At 37.2% G+C, this 24,846-nt stretch overlaps 1 protein-coding gene across 2 annotated transcripts in view; it reads left to right on the forward strand.

The window, feature by feature from the left end:
• Positions 1 to 24,846, forward strand: part of EPHA3 (EPH receptor A3) — a 394,767-nt gene that overhangs the window by 22,038 nt on the left and 347,883 nt on the right. The gene's annotated exons all lie outside the window — the stretch shown is intronic.

A 24,846-nucleotide genomic window follows, 5' to 3' on the forward strand; every position in this document is an offset into this window, starting at 1 on the left:
CTAAGTATAGTCTGTTAAAAATGCAAAATGCTATTTTGAGATTTTCACCAGAAGGATGCATTTCTATACTCCTTTTTCGTCTACTATTGTCATCTTCTCCAACAGATCACATTACTTATATTTAGTGTTGGTTTTCAGTGTTTAGATTTTTGTGCTTATGCACACTAATTCTTACTACGCTACCAGCATCTTCACCAGCGGATGTTTTCCATCAGGGATACTTCATCTATCTGTCATCTTTGTATCCGCTTCTCTTCCTGGCACACCTTGTATTGACAGAATGCCAAAACCTATAATCAGGCCTTCATTAGTTGCTTTGGAGAAGAGAGCAGGAAGTAAGCCAGGTTTGGTTTTCCCATGGGTGTAAAAGGAATCAAATGATGAGTATAAAAGCACAGCCTATGTTGTCTTAAAGACTGAATCAAGACCAGGAATTAATCTGGAATATTTAAAAATAATCATCCATATAGGAAACCTAATTTACTTTTTTTCATTAGTTCGTAAGATATTATGCCATAGAAATATGCTCCTTAAAGATAGAAGAAACGCAAAAACCACAGTGATATTTTCCTGATAAATACATGCGTATTTTTTAAAAAGACAGGAAATCAACTTGTGTATCAGAGCAACAGTATAACCAATGTTTTTCTTTAAAGATATAAAGATACCATTTCTCTATGTATTGGGAATCCAAGGAAATTAATTCCTTCATTGTTAATCTCATATATCTCGTGGTGAAACAGCAATAGTACCTGCACTTCCAGAAATACATTGGGAGCTAAGGGCGGAGGGTGGGAAGAGGGGGTTCTAGCACCCTGCCTGGGAAATGATGAGAAATGCAGACCCTGCCCTTGCCCCACACTTTCTGAATCCGAAAGCACATTAAATTTGAGAAACACTCCCCAGGATATCTTACCTCCTGTCCTTTCCCCCTCTCTGCCTCAATGTCCTGCTTTCTTTTTGCCTGGCATTTCCCAGTCAACAGCTTTCAGTCTGGATTCTTGCTGCCTCAGAGAGCTGCCCCCAGGCATCTTGGCACCCTCTTCCTTGCTTTTATCTGTTGATCTTGCAGTTCTGGCTTCCCTCACTCTGATGCGCATATTAGCCTAAAACAACTGGCCAATCTGTCCAAGTTGATCATTAGAACATCTCTTCATTATACTTCAAGAACCCGAAGACTTGAAAAAGAACAAGAATAGCAAATAGGTGACTTCTTGTCCTGTGGAGATATTACATCGTATTTTCTTTAAATTTCTCTCATGTTATTTAATCATGATGTTCATAAATAAATACATAGAAAATGTTAATCAATATTCATTATTTTCTGCGAAACAGTAAATTTTTGGGTGTAGGTACTCTATGGGAAATTTCGGTTTGGAATTTAATATTCTTGTTTGTAAAATTGTTTGTGCTTTGACAGTCAGCTATTTTTATTCCCTAAACTTTCCCATTTTTGATACCACAAAGATAGATTCTCTTTGTTTTGTTTTTATAGAAAATATATACTTTAAAACCAATTTAACATTTTTGCTAGAAGTTTTTCCATGAAAAATTACATGCAATAGGTAGAACCATCTTGGAACTTGTTATCTATTTAACTATTTAATAAAGAAAATCAAGTAGCAGAGCATCTGATTAGACATTAACTAAATCTGAATGTACATGCACTTTAGAAGAAAGAACTATAGTACCAAAATCACATTGAATTGAGCCACCAACAATCCTGCTCTTTTGATTCAGGGCAGTGGTTCTTAACAGAATAAAGGGGTGAGAGCAAAGGAAATATGAATTAATTTTGATTCATGGGGACGTTTGCAGTGCCTGGAAACACAGCAAGGGAGAGTAGAACTACTGACAATAGATGAAGGAGGGCAAAGATGCTGTTAAACATCTTACAGTGAACATGGTAGTCCCCACAACAGGAGAACAGTCAGTTGGAAATGACAAGGCTGAGGCTGAGAAACTCTTTTAGGAGAATAAAAACAGTATCCCATCAGGACCTGGGTAACCAAAGAGGTTTGGCAGAGTGCAAGCTCCTTCTCCAAACTCCAGTTACACTCTGATCAACCACTCTAAATTACATAGTTCTTTAAATAAAAATTTTGAGGAATAAATAATGACTGATTTCAAATTTGTAGTGCATATTTCATGGAACGATATCAACTGAGCTACATAAGGCTAACATATTTGGAGAAAACCATCTAAGAGTGTCTCATTCCTTCGTGTATTTTCCTTCACATTACTAGTATTCCTTTCCCTGTAGATGTATACACACATAAAATTGGACAGTTAACCTATGTAAATTCTTGAGAGAGGTATTTCTCTCTCCAGTTTTATGTGCTTCAAATCTTAGAAGAAAATTGAAAGGAAAGTGTAATAAAATATGATACTGTGTATACTATTAGTCCTGGAATAAATTCTCAAAATATCTGGGAGAAAGTTTAAAAAAAATTAAAATGAATTATTTACTTTTCATTTTATTTGAAAGGCAGGGAGAAAGGGGGGTGGGGAAGAGAGAGAGAGGAAGAGAGAGAGAGGTTTTTACTTGCTGTTTCTTCAAATTGTCCACAAGAGTCACTAATAGGACCAGTTGAAGCCAGGAATGGTGAACTCAATCTGTTATTTCCTATGTGGGTGGTAGGAACCTACCATCACCTACTGCCTTCCAGGCCATGCATCAGCAGCAAGTTGGAATCCAAAACAGAGGAGCTGGGACTCAAACCAGATACTCTGATATGGGATGTGGTCATCCTAAGCAATATTTAAACACTGCACAAAATGACCAGGTCTGGATAAAATTTAATAAATCATTAGTTTTCTATAAATGAAAGTCATGAAAATAGTACTCAAATTTACAAACTGAAATTATCTAGGAGTCATAAATAGCAACTAATTTTTCAATGAAAGAGTTTTGTTTGACACAGGTATTTTCTGGCACTGTGCTCACTTTGGTAAATAGACACAATCAATTAACTTCTCTGGTCCTTTAGGCCATGAATTATGATTTATGAATGCCAGGCCTAATAGTATACAAAAGTTTCAGAAAATAACTTTAACATCCTTTAGGTTGGAGGGGAATTAACACATACAGACCTTTACATTTTTTTTGGAGTATAATCTAGAAAGACAGACAACTTTTGCTTACACATGACTATATACTTAAATTTACTGATTGATTGATGATATAATCTACCAAGTAGATTTTTCCTAGTCTGTGTATCATCACTAAGGAGAGATCCATTGGAGGTAAAGCTACATAATTTCACCTAGGACAGTATTAGTAGTACAAAGGTATCATGAGGATATTATTATTAAATAATTAAAGAAACTAACAAAGAGAAGAGATTGAGAATAGAATTTGGGAAATTATGTCTATTTGTAGATGACAGAATTATCAAATCAACAGTTGTAGAGTTAGGGTTTCCTTCATATTTCTTTTTGCTAAGCAGTGATAATGGACTTAAATTAAAACACTGGTGAATGGAAAGCCTGTTTCTTGCCCATCTGTTGCCTGTTCTTTGGCTTTTCCTTACTGATGGAACATCGATATTGTTCAGGTTCTCACCACCGCTACTTCCTGCGCTGGCCCGTGTTCCTGGAAAGTGGCATCTCTATGACTCCATGGAGTGAATTCATCTTAGAGCTAACCCTGACCATAACTGTCATTTTGACAGTGATTGGTTTAAGCAAGAAAAAGGGAAGCCAATGATACTGGAGCAGAATTCCAGTGACTCCTGAAAATGGTTTCTTCCTAATAAAAGAAATGGGAGAGGCCCCATACTTTCTCACTTCCTCACTGTGGGCTTGCCTTTTGATGATCCAGGGCCCAGAACAGGTGCACTACTCTAAGCACCAGAGAGGCCTATCCCCATGAGCATCAGAAAAAACCGCCTGCAAATAGACTGTCTCTGAACCACTGAACTGTGTGACAGCATGTGTCTCACTTGCCATCAAGCCACTATTCATTGTAGTTCTCATACTTCCAAATTAAGCATCCTGACAGAGTGCAATGTTTTATCTCTGGTCATATATGCTATTTTCTAAATGAGAGTTATGACAATGCATAATTGTATGTGACAATGCCATTGATATTTTCTTTGGTTATCTTTTTCGTTGCTTTAATAGATGTCAAAATTAATAGGCAGAATAGCAAACTAGAATAAGCAAACCATTTAGAATTGGAACATCTGCATTTGAATTCTGGCTTATTGTTGTATGATCTGATGCAAACCAATTAGCCTTCAAAAATATTTGTTTTCACATTTTCAAAGGGAGTATATTAATTAAAATGTCCCAGAACTTCAGAGCAAGTAAGATTTGAGCAAATGAGACGTTTATATATATTTCTATTTGAATTAATTTTAAAAACTATGCAAATATCATTTCTTATTCTAGATAGACAAGCTTTGAGTTTCTGCCATTCTCATCTGAAGACTTTTGCTAAAGTCATTGATAAAACTTCTTAAATATGAATCAACACTTAATGACTTGGATTTTAATCCTAGAATGAAAATTGACAGTGTTGTGTGACATGCCAGAAACACTCTCCATTAAGAGTCCAACACATTACCTTTAACATCAGATAAATGTTATTCCATCTAAATCTACACAGAATAAAGTTACATATAATCTTTCCAGTATACTTTGAATTTAAAGTCAAAATATTATAGTTAGATATACAGTGTACTTATTGTAAATTTTTAAGTGATTAGCTATTTCTCAAATATTAATATTCCAGATTTCAGGCTGGCACTGCGGCTCACTTGGCTAATCCTCCTCCTGTGACACTGGCACCCTGGGTTCTACTCCTGGTCGGGGCGCCTGATTCTGTCCTGGTTGCTCCTCTTCCAGTCCAGCTCTCTACTGTGCCCGGGAAGGCAGTGGAGTACTTGGGCCCTGGTGTCTCCGTATGGGAGACCAGGAGGAAGCACCTGGCTCCTGGCTTTGGATCGGCGCAGCACGCCCACCATAGCAGCCATTTGCGGGGTCAACCAACGGAAGGAAGACCTTTCTCTATGTCTCTCTCTCTCTCTCTCACTGTCTAACTCTGCCTGTCAAAAAAAAAGAATAAATAAATAAGTAAAAATCTTCCAGATTTCAGGTCAAAATTTACTTCTTTATGGAGATCTTCTTGCCATTTCACAAGCACCTATCTGCCACCCCCACTCCTTATGCCCATACCAGGATAGCATATAGCACCTGTTTAAATCATCTACATCCTCATATATGTTCTTTGTCATATCTCCATGGCTTGTAATTATACATTAATGCAATTATTTGATTGATATTTACCTCAACCAGAAAACTGAAAGTTCTGTGACGTTGATTTCCATTGTATGAAATTGTAACATTTACTTGCAGCATTTGGAATTCCTAGATTGGTTATTCATTAATTAAAATTTTCTGAATAAATTAATAAAAAGGTTTTGCAAAACAAGTCAGAATAAAAATACTAATGCTATGTGGGGAGCAAACCGGACTAGACTGAGTTACTGGAATTAAGACTTATTCTATGCATCTGCTCTCCCACAATATGGCGCTGGGAGAGAAGTAAACAGCTTCCGCACAGCTGCCTCCAGTTCAACCAATTAACTGTAGGACTTGCTCCTGATTGGAGAGCAGCGTACTCGGCGTGTGGGCAGCCGAGTTAGGATTGGCGGAGGAGGACTATAAAGGAGGAGAGAGACGGCATGCACCAGGAACATCTATGGGGAACATCTAAGGGAACCCGTGCAGCCCCCGAGAAAGCCGGCCGGCGGTGTGCCGCTCCCCTGCGGAAGTGGGGAATGTGGCCAGGGGGAACTGCCCTTCCACGGAGGTGGAAGGGATAGTAGCCAACCCGGGAAGAACCAGCAGCAAACCCGGGGAGGGCCGAGCAGACGAAAGAACAGCGCAGGGTCCTGTGTTGCTCCTCCACGAAGAGGGGGAGCGACATAATGGTGCCGTGACTCGGATATGAAGCCTAGGCAGGGTTCAGTGTCGCTCCTCCACGAAAACGGGGAGCGACATAATGGTGCCGTGACTCGGATAGGAAACCTAGCTCGGATAGGAAACGTGACTCGGATAGGGAAACCTAGGAGGGAAGAAACAGGAAGAAGCAGGAAAATGCCGGAGAGAGAGACTAGCAAAGAGCCTAGGTGCCGGAAGAAGCTATTGAAAGCCTAGGCATAGACTCGGATATGGACTGTGGGAAAGAAGTTAGGATTGAAAGCGAAAGTGAAAGCTTTCATAGACTCGGATGCGGACTATGGCGGGGAAGCTAGGAGATTGAAAGCGAAAGCGAAACCTGGAGGAGGCTTGGACTCGGATACGGACTGTGGGGAGAAGCCAGGAGAAATGAGAGGAATATTGTTGGAAGAAAACTTAAGGAAACATACCGGGTAGAGAAAAATGTTAGGGAGGATGAAGCCGCGAGTGCAGGCCGAGGCGGAGATATAAGCCACCTTGGAATTCTTCAAGTCACCCCGGGGAGCAAGAGGCGAAGATCTGGAACCAGAGGCAGAGACCTGGGCCGCCAGGATTCGCCAGGTTAGTCTGGGGAACTTGGACTGAATGCCGGTGGTGGCGGAAACATTCGTGGAAGCCGCCGCGTGCAGAGAGAGCACGGGGCGTGAATAGATAGGGAACGCGGGGCTGGCGCGAGGCCGTGGTGCGGGCGCGAAGTGCGTGGAGACCGCGGAGCGTGCGCGCAGAGCCGGGAAGCCGCGCAGAGCCGTGAAGCTGCCGCGAGGCGAGGTGCCGAGAAGCAGCCTCGGGCGGGCGCCAGGAAACCGCGGGGATAAGAGAAGCCGCGGGAAGTTTAGAAGTAAAATGAGAGAAATAGGAATGCTGGTAGATAGAAGTAAAATAGGAGAAATAGGAATGCCCGGAGATAGAGAAACAGAGAAATAGAAAGACCTCCCCTCAACATGGCAATGAGAAAGCTTGGATTCGGTCTGCCTGATTAAGTGAGGTGATGAGCACCTGCGGGCAGCTAGCAGCTTATGCGCCGCAGGTCACCGAAGACAGGCACGAATTAACATCAGTAAGACCTCCCCACAATACCGCAATTAGAAGGCTTGGATTCGGTCTGCCTGATTAAGGCGGTAAGCACCAGCAGGCAGCTCGACCAGAGTATGAGCTGCAGGTCACCGAAGATAGGCACGAACCAACACTAATAAGTCTCCCCCACAATACGGCAATGAGAAGGCTTGGATTCGGTTTGCCTGATTGCTAGGTTTTGTAAGCCCCTGCAGGCAGAGCAGAGCATGCGCTGCAGGGCACCGAACACAGGCACGCATCAGCGCCTAAAAACCTCCTCACAACATGGCGAAGAGAGGACCCGGATTCGGTTTGCCTGATTGATAGGACTTTTAAGAACCTGTGGCAACTCTAGCAAGTAGAGCAGAGTGTGTGCCGCGGGACACCGAAGACAGGCGCGTATCAACGCCAAAAATAAAAAGAAAGGGGGATCTGTGGGGAGCAAACCGGACTAGACTGAGTTACTGGAATTAAGACTTATTCTATGCATCTGCTCTCCCACAATATGGCGCTGGGAGAGAAGTAAACAGCTTCCGCACAGCTGCCTCCAGTTCAACCAATTAACTGTAGGACTTGCTCCTGATTGGAGAGCAGCGTACTCGGCGTGTGGGCAGCCGAGTTAGGATTGGCGGAGGAGGACTATAAAGGAGGAGAGAGACGGCATGCACCAGGAACATCTATGGGGAACATCTAAGGGAACCCGTGCAGCCCCCGAGAAAGCCGGCCGGCGGTGTGCCGCTCCCCTGCGGAAGTGGGGAATGTGGCCAGGGGGAACTGCCCTTCCACGGAGGTGGAAGGGATAGTAGCCAACCCAGGAAGAACCAGCAGCAAACCCGGGGAGGGCCGAGCAGACGAAAGAACAGCGCAGGGTCCTGTGTTGCTCCTCCACGAAGAGGGGGAGCGACAATGCTAAGCTTTTATCTTTGAATAAAATGCTGATTGTTTCAAATCAGTTCATTTAAATGAAGGTAAAACATTCCTTCTCTCCTTCAATGGGACAGAGTTAAGTGAAAATATTTGAAGGAACTTCAAAATGCTTATGGAAAAATGAAATTAAAAGATAATTTTATTTTGGTTCAAAAATTTTCAAATCCATTCAGAATTTTTTCGTAATGGGAATTTTCCGTGAATCTTTTGAAGGCCCTTGTGTGCATGGGTTTCAAATCTTTTGGCACCAAAATAAACTTATCTTTAAATCCCATTTTAACACAAACTGTTTGAAGCTTCCTCATGTACTATACACAAAAATATCCAAACTATCTGTCTATAAACTGTATTAAAAATTATCTTTTGTTTTAGCAGATATGTTCAATTAAATGTACCTAAAATATTTCCAGTCTGTGAAATAAAGTTCACTGAAAATAAAACTAACTAAACATCTTTATATTGGAAATTATGTTGATTATTATCTGGGAACAGAAATCCAAAATCCTGTGAATAAATTTCTTTAAACAAAAATAGAAAAATGTTTGACAGAAATGAGTCAAAGGAAGAATGGAAATGATAAAAATTCTCTCTAAAACAAGTCATTGCTTTTCTAATTTCTGATGTAGTATAATTTACCTTTAATATTGGAATTTCTGTGTTATGTGAAGTCTGGAAATTAGAAGACTTAACTACTGGATTTCTAGTTTTCACTTTCTGTCTTGGGTTTGGAATGCAGGAAGAATATTTTGACAACCTGGTGTCAGCATTAAACACCTGGGATCCTGCCTTTATGAATCACAGTCCAAATTCTGCTTCATATGCTCCATAGTTGATCCAGGAAAATCAAATTTTTGACATGTAAACGTGTGATTCTTGGCCATTTGAAATTTTTCTGCATACACTCTTTTTTAAATATATTATGTTCATCTATTATACTCACCTTTTAAGGAAAGCTGTCCGATTAAATTAGAAAAACATGGCAAAGTTTGTTATCTTTTTGACTTTGCCATGAATCAAAATTCACTGTGATAGAAGGGAAAATCAGAAAGAAATTAGCAAAGCTAGAATCTATTGAACCAACATTTAATTCACACAAATTAAAATGTTACTTTGTCAGTGCTTTGAAAAACATTCCATTGCTAATGTTATTTTTTTATGTAAATAGTCCTCCCTGCATCAATACTGTTTATTTATACTTTGGGGTATGGGCTTAGAATTGTTGAAATATGACATAGAGTGTACTTTGTTTCTTTTACTTTGATTTACAGCTTTGGAGAATTTATAGTAAAGGAGACTAGAAACATTTGTCTGAGTTTTCTTTGGTTGAAATTTACTCATAAATACATTTGTGCTATTAATCTTCACCTAACATACATTAGCAATAAATAAAGTTAAATAGAACTAAGGTTCATTCAAATAATTTTCATTTTTACTTTGGATGTTTAAGTGGTTTATTCATTCACTCAGATCATCTCATATATATGTTTTAAAGTGACATTAAAAATTGGGTCAAAAACAAAATTCTACTTTTGGTTGACTTCTTATATTGATAGTATTTGTTCTATAAAACTAGTAACTTCTTGGCATCAAACTGTTACTTTGCAAAACTTTCAATGAATATGCTTTCTGTTGGAAAGGTATAGTTTTGAAAATAATAGTGACTCTAAGTGTAGATATTATAACTTTTAGAAGAATGGCTTTCATATGTAATTCTTAATATATAACATTTTTTGAAGTGTGCAAAATAATACATGGCAAATTGAAATATGGGTATGTCAAAAAGCTCGTGGAAAATAGAATTAAAAGACAAAGCTATTTTTGTCCAAAATATTTTTTGATGTCCATGCATATGAGAGGTCTTAAAAATGTATGGGCCATGCATATTAAGATAAAACTATGCATGGATTTCAACATTTTAGGATCAAAGTAAACTGACCTTTAATTACAGTTTTCTGTCAACTTTTTGAAGCACACTTATATAAGTTTCTGTACTGCTAATTACTTTAATATTTTATAGAAGATGTACTTAGAATAAACATTCTCTTTTGAGGTTTCCATGTATGCATTTTTATGTGGAATATGAAAATACTGTAGGTGCTCCCAGTGGAAAGGTTTTTTAATTCTGTGATTTCATTAAGTGTGAATTTAAAATGTTGGAAAGAATTTATAAAAATAACAATTCATCCAAAACTTTGTGTATTTAAAAATATTTTCTCCTGATTTTTTTGTTAACTTTTATTTATTTTATTTCAAGAGTTAATAGTCCTGACCCTTGGGTTTACTATACTCAGGTGGTTAATATTATTTGAAAGATTTAAAAGACAGAAATTAAATTTAGCCTGTAAAACAATATGGTGTGAAACACTTTTTATATTAGTCCCATGTCTCAAATGATAACTATTGGACCTCAGAATATTTAAGTGTTGTGATATCTATAACACAAACCACCTCAAATATTTCTGCAATCTTGATATCCTGTTTATTACCATCACTTTCCCCCCACTAGTTATGCTCAGTTTGTTCAGGAATTATTATATGAATACAATATTGTCAGTGTCTTACTTGAGATTCCTTGAAAGTTGCCAAAATTATTCACTTGTATTACATGAAACATAAGAAGAAAAATGATTTTCTGAGTATACCTAAGTTTACAAAATATTTTTATCCATTCTGTTAATAATGCATTCTGTTAAATATATGTATATGTATAAATATGCATATATTTAATACATTTCATATACATGTGTACATATAATATAAAATTATATTTAACATGTATATAATACATATTTAATATGTATCTATTTTAACATATATGTGTATACCACGTATCAAGGTGCTTATTTTTCTTTTTTTTTTTCATTTTTATGCAATAGTTGTTAGAAATGAAAAATCCTGGGTCCCAACAAAGACTTGTACATTGGAAACCCAAGGCATGGGAACTTGCCCTCTGATTTTTAACTGAACTTCTTTTGGTTCTGATGCTGCTCAAGTTTGTTGACCACTGTGCTAGAAACCATTATCTAGTGTAATGAGAGACACATCGCTTCTGAAGGTATTCATCTGCTACATGATTCAGCGCTGTGGTTCATCTCAACCTCCTAATTAATATTGCACTATACATGATTCTTAATTAATATAGTTGCTGATGTTTTTAAATGCAGGATTTTTACAATAAGCATATAGAAGAGAAAATAAGTGTTTTTTTGGCAACTGGGGAAATCTATTCTTTTAAATTTGTCATGGGAATCCATTTCAGATCATTAAGTAGTCAAATATCTTGTGTAATGGGATTTTAGTTTGAACTGCATGAATTATCTTCAGTGTTAACAAATACTTATACAGTTGGCAATTGATGTGTTTATAAAACTGGCACCCACTGCTCATGATATAAAAGATGATATTAAAACCGAAGACTAGAAAGGCTGTGAACTAAGTGAAAGGGAGAAGGGAATGAAGACTATAAAAAGCTCCATCAAGTAGTTACTGGACGGTAAGGTCTGGGGAAATGACTATCAGATTCTCCTAGAAAGTTCCTGGGATCAGACTTTGGTGGATTTTAGGTGCCACATGAAAACATGGGACATCATTCAGAGTGAGGATTTTCAGCAAGTGATTGTGGAGGATGGTGTGATTGAAGCAGAGGTAGAGGGCAGGGAAAGCGCTGTAAACGTTCCCATAGAGACTATAAGAACATAGGACGGTCTCTCTCTTCCACTGGTTATGTTCTTAGGTGATTTAACATAAAAGCGAAACTTCATCATTTTGCTTAGACTCAAAAAATGGATGATCTTAAAAATCAGTTCCTCTTCCACCTTCTCCTCCATATCCTCTTATTTTTTAAATAAAAAATCACTTACTATTTTATATAACAAATCAGATGAGTTTTATAATAAAAGCATAAAATAAAGAGAATCCAGATTTAGACAATGGAGGAAATTGTAAAACCTTTGGAGGAAATAACAATTATCTAATGAACTAAGAAGGGCATAGCAAAATTAGAAAAAGGTCATAAGGTACTTTACTAATAAAAATAATTAAATTCCCCTTCTGTATGGCATTATTGATCAATGTTCTTTTGACCTAATGTTAAGAGTAGGCTTAATCAAAGAAGTATGTACTTTTCTCTGAAGGGAAGAGAGAACTACTTTGCTTGTGGCCTTGTCTAAATACAAATGGAGTTTGTGGTCACAAAAGGCTTCCATTGCCTTGGGAGCTCATGGCAAGAGCCTCAGGTGATCACTGACATCATAAATAAGAGTGTCAATTGTGGGGTCAGCACTATGGCATAGAGAGTAAAGCTGCTGCCTGCAGTGCCGGCATCCATATGGACGCTGATTTGAGCCCGGGCTGCTCCACTTTCTATCTAGCTCTCTGCTTTGGCCTGGGAAAGCAGTAGAAGATGGCCCAAGCCTTGGGCCCCTGCACCCGCATGGGAGAACCAGAAGAAGCTCCTGGCTACTGGCTTCGGATCAGCGCAGCTCCGGCCGTTGTAGCCATCTGGGGAGTGAACCAGTGGATGGAAGACCTCTCTCTCTCTCTCTCTCTCTCTGCCTCTCCTCTGCCTGTGTAACTGTGACTTTGAGTAAAATAAATCTTTAAAAAAAAAAAAGAGTGTTAATTGTTAAATTAACAACAGGTCACTGTGCACTCACTCCAATTTAGGATCTCTGTCCTTAATGAGTTGTACTATGAGAATTAACTGCAAAACTTGTTCTCAAAGGTACTATTTACATTGTGTGTGTGTGTGTGTGTATGCGTGCATGTGTGCCAACTGTTGAAATCTTTACTTAGTATAGAATTGGTCTTCTGTATATAAAGTTAATTAAAAATGAATCTTGAGAAGAATGGGATGGGAGAGGGAGAAGGTGGTGGGACGAGAGTGGAGGTGGGAGTTAGGTATGGGGGGGAAAAACCACTATATTCCTGAAGTTGTACCTATGAAAATTGTATTCATTAAATAAAAACTTTAAAATAAAAAAGAGTGGGCTAAAAGAATGGAAGCAGTGGCATCCCTAATCAACATGAGCTGACAACAATCATGAATTGAGCAACCAGGAACATTCAGTTAATGCAGGAAGAGAGAGATACAATGCAATGTTTAAAAAAATTTTAATTCCTATACTACAATTGGATACATTTTCCATGCCATGGAATCCCAATAAAGCTGATAGCCACAACCTTATGGCATTGCTCACATGTCCTCAGTAGTATTTAAAGCATAAGAGTGCTATGAATCATTTCTGTTAACTGTGCTTGATCAGACATTCCTTTGATATTGGATGGATGTGCTGGATGAGCATTCTCTTTTTTATTTTTATTTAGTAAATATAAATTTCCAAAGTACAGTTTATGGATTACAATGGCTTCCCCCCCGATAATTTCCCTCCCATGTGCACCCCTCCCATCTCCTGCTCCCTCTCCCATTCCATTCACATCACGATTCATTTTCAATTATCTTTATATACAGAAGATTGATTTAGTATATATTAAGTAAAGATTTCATCAGTTTGCACTCACACAGAAACACAAAGTGCAAAAATACTGTTTGAGTACTAGTTATAGCATTAATTCACATTGGACAACACATTAAGGACAGATCCCACATGAGAAGTAAGTACACAGTGACTCCTGTTGTTGACTTAACAATTTGACACTCTTGTTTATGGCATCAGTAATCTCCCTAGGCTCTAGTCATGAGTTGCCAAGGCTATGGGAGCATTTTGAGTTTGCAGACTTTGATCTTATTCCGACAGGGTCATAGTCAAAGTGGAAGTTCTCTCCTCCCTTCAGAGAATGGTACCTCCTTCTTTGATGGCCCGTTCTTTCTACTGGAATCTCACTTGCAGAGATCTTTCATTTAGGGTTTTGTTGTTGTTGTTGTTGTTGTTGTTGTTGTTGTTTTCTTGCCAGAGTGTCTTGGCTTTCCATGCCTAAAATACTCTCATGGGCTCTTTAGATCTGAATGCCTTAAGGGTTGATTCTGAGGCCAGAGTGCTGTTTAGGACATCTGCCATTCTAGGAGTCTGCTGTGTATCCTGCTTCCCATGTTGGATCGTTCTCTCCCTTTTTGATTCTATCAGTTAGTATTAGCAGACACTAGTCTTGTTTGTGTGATCCCTTTGACTCTTAGACCTATCAGTGTGATCAACTGTGAACTGAAATTGATCACTTGGACTAGTGATATGGCATTGGTACATGCCACCTTGATGGGATTGTATTGGAATCCCCTGGCACATTTCTAACTCCACTATTTGGGGCAAGTCCGATTGAGCATGTCCCAAATTATACATCTCCTCCCTCTCTTATTCCCACTCTTATATTTAACAGGGATGAGCATTTTCTAAGAATTAGCAATGGACCATTTTGATGTACATTTGCATATTCTCTTGATGGTAAGATAGCAAACAGCAACATACTCATGAATCATAAAAATTGAAAAATAATATTTTCTACTCAGAATTGTGTAAAAAGATTTATTGAAGAAACTCACTTTTCCATTATCCAGCATAATTTTACCTTATTTGGAGCAATATTTGAGTGCTCAATTTTAAAGGCAACAAAGATAATAAAAATCATTGAGGGCAATTCCCTTCTTAAATAAATAGGCTGCTGAGGCCCAGGGGGTGTTAGTGACTTGTCCAAAATCACGCCATGCTTTCTCAATGAAATGCTCTTTTTATTCCTCCATCTTAGTGTACGCACAGTAAGAAGGAAGAATTGAGATTATGTGTGTTAATATTTAGTTTATTATAGTCTATAGAATTTCAAGGTTGTTTTGCTTGAGTCTTATGCCTTGTATCACTCTACATAATATCCAAATCTTGGGAATATATCAGTCAACATAGAGCTACTTTTCTCAGCAGTAGAAAAATGCTGATCTTTCATAAGCTCATGAGGCAAATTGGGTTGTATAGGACTATTATTAGCTCTCGATTCTTGTGGATGCATATCCCCTCATCACTACTTGATTTATGAGCCAGGGACTGAGCTGTCACTTGCTGACTAAAGATTCTTAAGTCATTTTCTGGCAACTGGAATTTGTTTTTAGCTTAGATTCAAAAATAAATTCAAATCTAATTGCATAAAAAGAATGTGTGCTAAAATGTTAGTTCACAATCCAAACAAATCTGAGATACTTTCAGTTTTCAAAGGACCGAAGAATATTTTGAGATCTCTTAAAATTAGTATGTCATTTTAATATGACTAGTCTTAAAACAGAAGGATTAGATGTTGTATATTTTATCCACTGTTTCTTCCTTAATGTCTAAATGTCTCTAAATTGTTATATTTATTTCATGCCTTCTGTATTTCTAAAAGAATCACTAAAACGTTTATTGGATATTATTACAGTAATATATGCAACAAAATAATTTGCTAATTTAATATGTGTTAGAAATTTCTTCAACAAATTTTAGAGACAAAATTATAAAACTGAACACAAGAGAGTTTCAACCAAAGAAAACTCCTGTGGTGAAATTGCCTTAGAGATCATCTTTTATGAAATAAATACTTTTTTATGAAACAAATGATTCTAATTCAATGAAAATTGTAAAACCCATAAGCATTTTTGGGCAGACTGAAGAAAACAGCATTACTTATAAAAGTAAAGTAGATGAATATGTTAGACTCTAGAACTGGTATAATTAGTATTTTACATTGATCTTGAACTTTCCTTTCATTTTGCAGGCGAAAGGAAGGCCCAAAGAGTTTAAATAACTTGAATAAGATCAAGCATTTAGTATGTGACAATGTCGGGAATGGAAAACAGACAGGCTGACTTCCTGTGCTAAGCACATTATTGCTATTCTGTACGGCTTCTTTTACGGAGGAAACCTAGATATTCCCTGGTGACGCCTAAAGTTTGGTGCAGGAGATTAATTTGTAAGCCAACAACTGCGATACAATGTCAATCATCAAATAAGATACAGAACAGCTCTGTTAATGTCACATTGAATATATTTTCAATTCAGCTTGACATAAGTCAGGGAAATGATACCAAGAGTTTGTGAAGCATTAAAGATAAGTAGGAATTCATCAGGTATACATGGTTGCACTAGACATACACCTAGCCCACAATGAACAGCATTGTATGTTGATAGGAATACAGAGTATTTCACCTAAAAATAAGAGCAATGAAAGGATAAGTGATGGAATTCCTGATAGGAAAAAAAAAAAGGAAATAAAATTCAGATGGTTAGAATACTAGACTGTATAATGAAGATCCTTATAAATCATGCCAAGAGTTTTGGATTCTACCTTAATGGAAAATTGTTAAAAAGTCTGGAAATTAGTAAGTTTCCTCTATGAACTTGGACTGCAGGTGTAAAGAATTGGTAATTTACAATGGTCATGAGAGAAGAGAGCTGGCAAAGCTCAGAAGATAGATATTGGGTCATTTATAACATCTAAATTGTGAAGAAAATTATATCAACTGCATTTGGGCAGAAAGGAGATTTATTTCCATGATATTATGGGTTGTGAGTGACAACATATGCACATATTAATTTCTCCTAGACCAGTTTCTTAAATTTAGAGTATGTCAGGATCACCCATGGGATGCTGCTCATTTAGTTACAGATTGTGTTTTGCTAACAGTGTAGGCCTAAGAATACACTTTGTGAAACCGTGCCCAAGAGTGGTATTGTTTAGTTTGCAAATAAATTGGAATGGTTTAGGTTTATGAAAGTTTATAGTGTAGAAGCTAAATGAACTTAAAAAGAAAGATATGCATGTTCTCCTGGTATAGATGCTCAAGTAACATTGAGAGTACTTTTTGTAATGCCTTGTTATTGGCCCATGCATATATTTGCATGTTTGCATTATATATATTATATAAAATGTGTGTATCCATTTATGAATATATATACATCTAGAATTGATTTTTATATATCGTTTCCAAATTTTCTCTTAATGAATTGGCCATATTTCCTAGAAATCGAACATGTTACAAAGACTGTGTTTTATTGATTTTTTATAAATTATGTATTTAACTGAAAGGCAGAGAAATACATAGAACATGGACTCCTGTCTGCTGGTTCACTCCCTCAAAGGCCCATAGTGGCCAGGGTTGGGTTGAGGAAAAGCTACAGCTGGGAATGACATGGTCTGTGTGAGGCAAAAACCCAGTTTCTTGAGACTGACAGCATTCTCACTAGCTCAGCATTATCAGGAAACTGGAGTCAGGAGCCAGAGCTGCTGTTGAATCCAGGCCCTCTGATAGAAACAAAGGCCTCTAAACTGACATCTTTACTGATAGGGTAAAGGCCTGCCCCAGAAATAGTTTATTTATTTATATACACACACAGTGACAGACACACCCACACACATATACAGTGTTTCATTTTTATATAGATATTCTGAAGGTAAATATACAGAAAGTTATGCTGATTTTTAATGTATCCATAATAAATAATTTAATAAAGTTATTCCATTGTGTGTACATAGTCAATTTCAAGAAGAGTTTTTAGAGCCAAACCAATTTTATTTTGCTTTTTTTCCCAGAAACATTTTATTTAAGGTATAAAAATTTCATTTCATAAGTACAGCTTTAGGAATACAGTGATTCTTCCCATCCTACCCACCCTTCTATCCTCCCTCCCACCCATCATCCTTCTCCATTTCCTATTCTCATTCTTATTTGCTACTAAGATCTATTTCAATTAACTTTATAGACACATGATTAACTCTATACTAAGTAAAGAGTTCAACAAATAATATGGAAAAAAAAAACTGTTCTTCAACAGTCAAGACAAGGGCTGTTCAAAGTCATTATATCTCAAAGTGTCAATTTCACTTCTATAGATTACCTTTTAGAGAGCTAAACCAATTTTTCAACTTCATTAAAAATAATATAAAATAATCTTCTAGATCTAATATGTGGCTTTGCCTCCATAAACTTGTCTGAATTTATAATACTCACTAAATGTCATTCTCTTCCATTGTTTTAAATACCTCACAATTGAAAACAAATCCGCTTTTCTTTCTTCTATATCTCAGAAATTGTGTTTAATGTCTAGGTAGTCACTTAATGTAGAGACTTCTGAATCAATACTGATTTGTTGTTTTCCTTTCTATTCATGTTCAATTATGCCTCTCTCCTCCTGAGGATTTCTTCTCAAAGATGTTTAGAATCAATTTTTCTCTCTCTCTATCTTCACTATTGCTGCATTTCAGTCAAGCAAGCATCAAGGGTTGGCTTTTAGCATAGGTTCTAAGATGCTGCTTTGGCAGACACATAGAATGACAGATGCCCTAAAAGCACTCTGGCCTCAGAATCAGCCCTTAAGGCATTCAGATCTGGCTAAAAATCCCATGAAAGCATTTCAGGCATGGAAAGACAAGACACTGTGGCAAAAAAATGACCTACATGAAAGATCTCTGTGAGTGAGATCCTGGTGGAAAGAAGGGGCCATCAAAAAAGGAGATACCTTTCTCTGAAAGGAGAATAAAACTACCACTTTGATTATCTCCCTGTCTAAATAATGTTGAAGTTTGTGGACTCAAGAGGCTTCCATAGCCTTGGCAGCTCATGACAAAAGCCTCAGGTGATTACTGATATCATAAATAAGAGTGTCAGTTGCTAAATCAACAACAGGAGTCACTGTGCACTTACTCCCCATGTAGGACCTCTGTCCTTAATGAGTTGTACTATCAGAATTAACAGTAAAACTAGTACTCAAACAGTACTTTATACTTTGTCTGTGTGGGTGCAAACTGTTGAAATCTTCACTTAGTATAGAGTTGATCTTCTGTATATAAAGATAATTAAAAATGAATCTTAATGAAGAAGGTAAAGGAGGAGGGTGTAGGAGGTGGGATGGTTTTGATGTGGGAGGGCAGGTATAGGGGGAAGAACTGCTATAATCTAAAAGCTGTACCTATAAAATTTATATTTATTAAACCAAAGCTTTCCAGAAAAAAGAAATACATGCTGCTTGGAACACCTGAACCCTTATTGGAGTGCCTGGGTTCAAGTGCCAAATCTATTTCTGATGCAGCTTCCTACTAATGCAGACATTGGTAGGCAGCAAGTTGCTTAAGTCCTTGAAACATTGCCACCTACTCTATCTCTGTCTCAATCTGTCTCTGTCTTTCAAATAAATACAACAAGTTAATATATTTTTAAAGCAGGTATCATCAAAGAAGGCACACTGTGTATATAAGATCTTTGGTTTATAAATAATTTATACATTTTAATGAACAAAAATTAATAACAAAATAATTAAACAAGTAAACTATTGTGTTGAAAAGGAATAGATGCTAATTCTGGAAAGCAAATCCTATTTACATTGACGCTAATATAATTCCTAACCTCTGAAAATCATTTAAAGAATGTTTAGTGATAAAATCAATCTGTTCTTTGAAAGTAGCATGGAGAATCTGATCACAAAATATGAAAAACAAAATGGAAAAGTCTTTATGTTTTACCCTTGGAAAGTCATAGAAAAAGAATGAATGGTATATGGGCATAGGAGGTTTCAATACCATGAAGAAAATAAAAAGGTTTCGAAGGAAAAAAGAGACCGGGGCCAGCACTGTGGCACAGTAGGTTAACGCCCTGGCCTGAAGCACCGGCATCCCATACAGACACCAGTTGGAGACCCGGCTGTTCCTCTTCTGATCCAGCTCTCTGCTGTGGCCTGGGAAAGCAGTACAAGATGGCCCAAGTCCTTGGGCCCCTGCACCCGAGTGGGAGACCTGGAAGAAGCTCCTGACTCCTGGCTTCAGATCAGCACAGCTCTGGCCATTGTGGCCAACTGGGGAGTGACCCATCAGATGGAAGACCTCACTTTCTCTCTCTGCCTCTCCTCTCTCTGTGTAACTCTGACTTTCAAATAAATAAATAAAAAGTCTTTTTTTAAAAAAAAAAGAAACTGGTGCTGTGGCATAGTGCCATAGGGGGTGAGGCTGCTGCTGGGACGCCAGCACCCCACTTGGGCACAGTTCATGTCCAGTTGCTCCACTTCCAGTACAGCTCCCTGTTAATGGCCTGGGGAAAGCAGTGGAAAATGGCCCAAGTGTTTGGGGCCCTTTCACCCACGTGGTAGACCCAGATGAAGCTACTGGTTCTTGACCTCTGCCTGGCCAGGCCCTGACTTTTGTGAACATCTGGGGAATGAACCAGTGGATAAAAGTTTTCTCTCTCCCTCTTTCTGTCTTTCTCTCTCTCTTTAGCATTCAAGTAAATAAATACATCTTTTAATGAAAAGAAAGAAAAATAATTGTACAATGTCTAGAATTCACTAAGATTTTTAGTAGAAAATGAATTGCCTTTTTGTGTTGATAAAATTCAAGTAATAATCACACACACACACACACACAAATGTGTCCATGTGTCCATTTTTAATGCATTTGTTTATCTAGTATTAAGAGGATATTCAGGCTTATATTATGTCTAAAAGATGGTAGAGAGTAATAGTTACGGACATACTGTATTACAGGAAAAACTCATTTCTCTCTCTCCGTTTTCCTTTTCCTTCTTTTTTTCTATCACATTGTATTTAAAACCTTTTTTAATGAGGGGAGGAAATACGAATCATTAAACTCATTCAGGAGCAAACTAAAAGAACTTTCAGATCATACACCACTAGCAAAAGTTACACAACATTTTATCATCTTTATTAAACAGAAACCCTTGTTGAAGTTGAATTTAGTTTTCTCTATCTTTGGGATTATTTATTTATTTATTTATTTATTTTAAAGATTTATTTATTTTACTTGAAAGTCACAGTTACACAGAGAAAGGAGAGGCAGAGAGAGAGAGAGAGAGAGAGAGAGAGAGGTCTTCCATCCGCTGGTTCACTTCCCAGATGTCCACAACAGCTGGAGCTGTGCGGATCTGAAGCCAGGAGCTTCTTCCGGGTCTCCCATGTGGGTGCAGATGCCCAAGGACTTGAGCCATCTTCTACTACTTTCCCAGGCCATAGCAAAGAGCTGGATTGGAAATGGAGAAACTGGGTCTCGAACTGGCACCCATATAGGATGCCGGCATGGCAGGTGGCGGCTTTTTGGCCCCTTTGGTTATTTTTAAAGATTAAACCAAAGGGTCAGAAAAAAGTAGAGCTTTTTAAATTCAAGACAGTATGAACTTTAAAAATCACATAAAACTTTTGGAGTATTATAACAACAGTTGCACTTTTAGGAATCCTTTTTTGATAAATTTATTTTTTCCACTCTTGAAAGGCTTGTTGGTCATTTCATTTACAGAAATAGTTGATAAATGCACCAGTTTTTTGTTTGATTTTCAAATCATGCACTTACATCTGGAAAGGAGGAGAAATAAAGTCATAGTCTTTCCCTGGACCTGTTAGATATTTGTAAGCAGACAATGGAAAATATATTTATATGGAGCCATAATACATTATACAATAATTGTGAGAATTACATCAATATTGAGACTTATAGGCACTGAATTTCAGAAGCCAGCTCACACTGATCAAGGTTCATAGTACTCTTTTGAAGATTGATTTATTTATTTGAAAGGCAGAGATACACAGAGAGAAGGAGAAAGAAAGAGAAAAAAATCTTCCATCTGCTGGTTCATTCCCGAAATGGTCACAACAGCCAGAGCTGGGCCGGGCTGTAGCCAGGAACCAGGAGCTACTTCTGGTCTCCCACTTGGGTACAGGAGCCCAAGCACTTTCCCTGCTTTTCCAGGCACATTAGCAGGGAGTTGGATCAGAAGTGGAGCAGCCAGGATTCAAACCAGTGTTGATATGAGATTCTGGCACGGCATGCAAAGAAGCTTAACCTTCTACTCCATAGCACCAGCCCCAAGATCATAGTACTTTAAAAAAGGAAAAAAAGATGTCAGCAGGTTACATAGTACTCACAGAAAACCACTACAAAATAATCATAACATTCTCTATGGTAGAAAGAATTTCATAGAGTATGGATTTCTTCCTGACACTAGTTATATCTGCTATGATTTTCAGATACAAACTTAGAGGTTCTTTGCAGTTCTACTTTCCAAATGTGTTTTCTTGTTCTATAAATATTTGCTAAAACACCTTACTTACTGAATCAGTACCAAGCATTTGTTTAAAAGTACTGCTTTGAAGATGAAGCAATCACTATTTATAATACCTGTCATCATTGGGTATCCTTTTCTGAAATAGAAAAACCCCTGAAATTAATTAGTCACACACACACACACACACACACACACACACGACATGTCCTGGACAAGACACTTATCATGAACTTCAATGATTGGTGTATTCTTACTTAACTACTGCCCACATTAAATGCATGGAGAATTACAAAAGTTTCTACAAAAATCATATGAAAAATATGAACTTGTTGGTCTTTATACAATTTAAAAATTTTAGTAAACAAATTAATATACTTTAAATGCAAAAAAGTGATTCATTGATGTGGAAATATGTGATAAACAGAAAGAATGATTAATGTTAGTTAATAGCAACATGTAAGTGGATTTTTTTCTGTTCTCTCAGTGTTTATAACAAAGGAATTAAATTTGTAGCAAAGTTCACAAGTAAAGGGACCAAAATATGTGTCCATGCACAAGTGCCAGTTTGTTGTCAGGCATCACCACAGCCTATCATCAAATAGCAGTTGTTTCAAAGGTTCTGTGGTTGTATATTAATTTTCTTATATTTCTGTCTTTTCAGTAATTCCACTGAGATTAGATAGGATATGGGACATGTCAAGGGATACATTTGAGCAACATGCTAGCTTATAATTAACCATCTAAGCATCTACTGAGTCACATTATGTCTAATCACACCACAGTCACTGCAGACGTGAAAGTCAAAGTGACCAACAAGGTGTATTTGCTCAGTTGAACAAATGCCTTGAATTTTCTTCATAAAATTTGAACCATAAAATCAAGCATGTATTAGTTATATATATATATATAACATATATATATAATGCTTATACAGCAGTACTTCAAAATGTTCATGGAAAATAGATTTAAAATATAAGCTGATGTTGGCACAAAACAGGTCTGAAATCCATGAATATATTTTTCACATATGTTCCATGAGCATCCTTAATTTTTTGGCCAATTATCACTTCCAGAGTTTCCAAAATACACATATATATACCATTACAAAAACTCCAAAATATTGATAATGAATCAACGTTCTATGTTACCAAATTGTTTATGAGATATCAATTTGAATTCTATGTGTATTAAGTTTTTCCATATGGTTGAATACTTACCTCATATATGCCAAAAAATGACAACTTGAAACAAGCAGAACAGAACGTAATTTCTCTTTGTAGAATACAGGATAATTTGGCTATTTTAGAATGGGATTTCTTCTTATAAATTTGAATAATAATTTCTGACATGTTTCCTTCATTATGTTCAGGACTGGAACTATAAAAGACGTGCTTGATGCTTTTGGTTTCGTAGTGAGAGATACAGCATGATCATAGCAAATGTTGGAAGGAGAATGGGGCAATTAATGACTTAGAAAAGCAACAGGGAGGTAGGCCAGTTATCATGGCTGTATTAAGTACCACTGTAAATCATCCATGTCTGATTATCTACTTGTAAATTCAATTTTCTTTGTAGAAGAAACTATTTTAATCAGGATGACTCTGTACCCAGTTAAAGGAATCTATTTCCCAGCTTCTATCTAATCAAGGTGACAACATTTTAACCAAAGGTATCTAGAAGAGATGTTGAACTTTTATATAGATGTTGCACACGATATTTGTTACTTGGGCATCGGCTGGCACCGTAGCAGCCTTCTTGGGACATAAGATGAGAGTGATGGCATTGGGGCAGGCTAACATACAGCTGAGAGGGATCTGTCTCGCTAATGATTTAAGGGAAGTGCCAAATAGTACTAACAAACTGCCTGCCTCCGAACTTTTTATGTGAGAAATTAAGGCCTTGTATATCAGGAACACTTTATTGGTCATGACTACTATAGTATTATATAGAATTAACATAATTCCTAAGTAAGATACCCACAGTATGTTATTTTATTAAACTTCATAGTCTACTATGAGTATATGCATAAATATACAAGTTATATCCATTCTCTGTGTAAACATGATATTAAAATAGCAGATATTAAAAATAGAAATTATTCTATCAGCTAGTATTTGCAGACACTAGTCTTATTTATGTGCTCCCTTTGGCTCTTAGTCCTATCATGATCAATTGTGAACAGAAATTGATCACTGGGACTAGTGAGATGGCATTGGTACATGACACCTTGATGGGATTGAATTGGAATCCCCTGGCATGTTTCTAACTCTACCGTTTGGGGTAAGTCAGCTTGAGCATGTCCCGAATTGCACATCTCTTCCCTCTTTATTCCCACTCTTATATTGAACAAAGATCACTTTTCAGTTAAGTTTCAACACTTAAGAATAACTGTGTATTGATTATAGTATTCAACCAAAAGTATTAAGTAGAACAAACAAAAAAAAATACTAAGAGGGATAACACATTAAGTTGTTCATCAACAGTCAGGGCAAGGGCTGATCAAGTCACCGTTTCTCATAGTGTTCATTTCACTTTAACAGGTTTCCTTTTTGGTGCTCAGTTAGTTGTCACCGATCAGGGAGAACATAACGATATTTGTCCCTTTGGGACTGGCTTATTTCACTCAGCATAATGTTTTCCAAATTCCTAACAGGAATCACTTTTCAGTTAAAATTTAAACACCAAAGAATAATTGTGTGTTAATTACAGAGTTCAACCAATATTACAGAACAAAAAAAAAATACTAAAATGGATAAAGTATTACATTGTACATCAACCGTCAGGACAAGAGCTGATCAAGTCACTGTTTCTCATAGTGTCCATTTCATTTCAACAAGTTTCCTTTTTGGTGCTCAGTTAGTTGTCATCGATCAGGGAGAACATATGATATTTGTCCTTTTGGGACTGGCTTAATTCACTCAGCA

This window comes from Oryctolagus cuniculus, chromosome 4, assembly GCF_051225735.1.
Source record: "Oryctolagus cuniculus isolate XC-2025 breed Fujian yellow rabbit chromosome 4, ASM5122573v1, whole genome shotgun sequence".
Lineage (NCBI taxonomy): Eukaryota > Metazoa > Chordata > Mammalia > Lagomorpha > Leporidae > Oryctolagus > Oryctolagus cuniculus.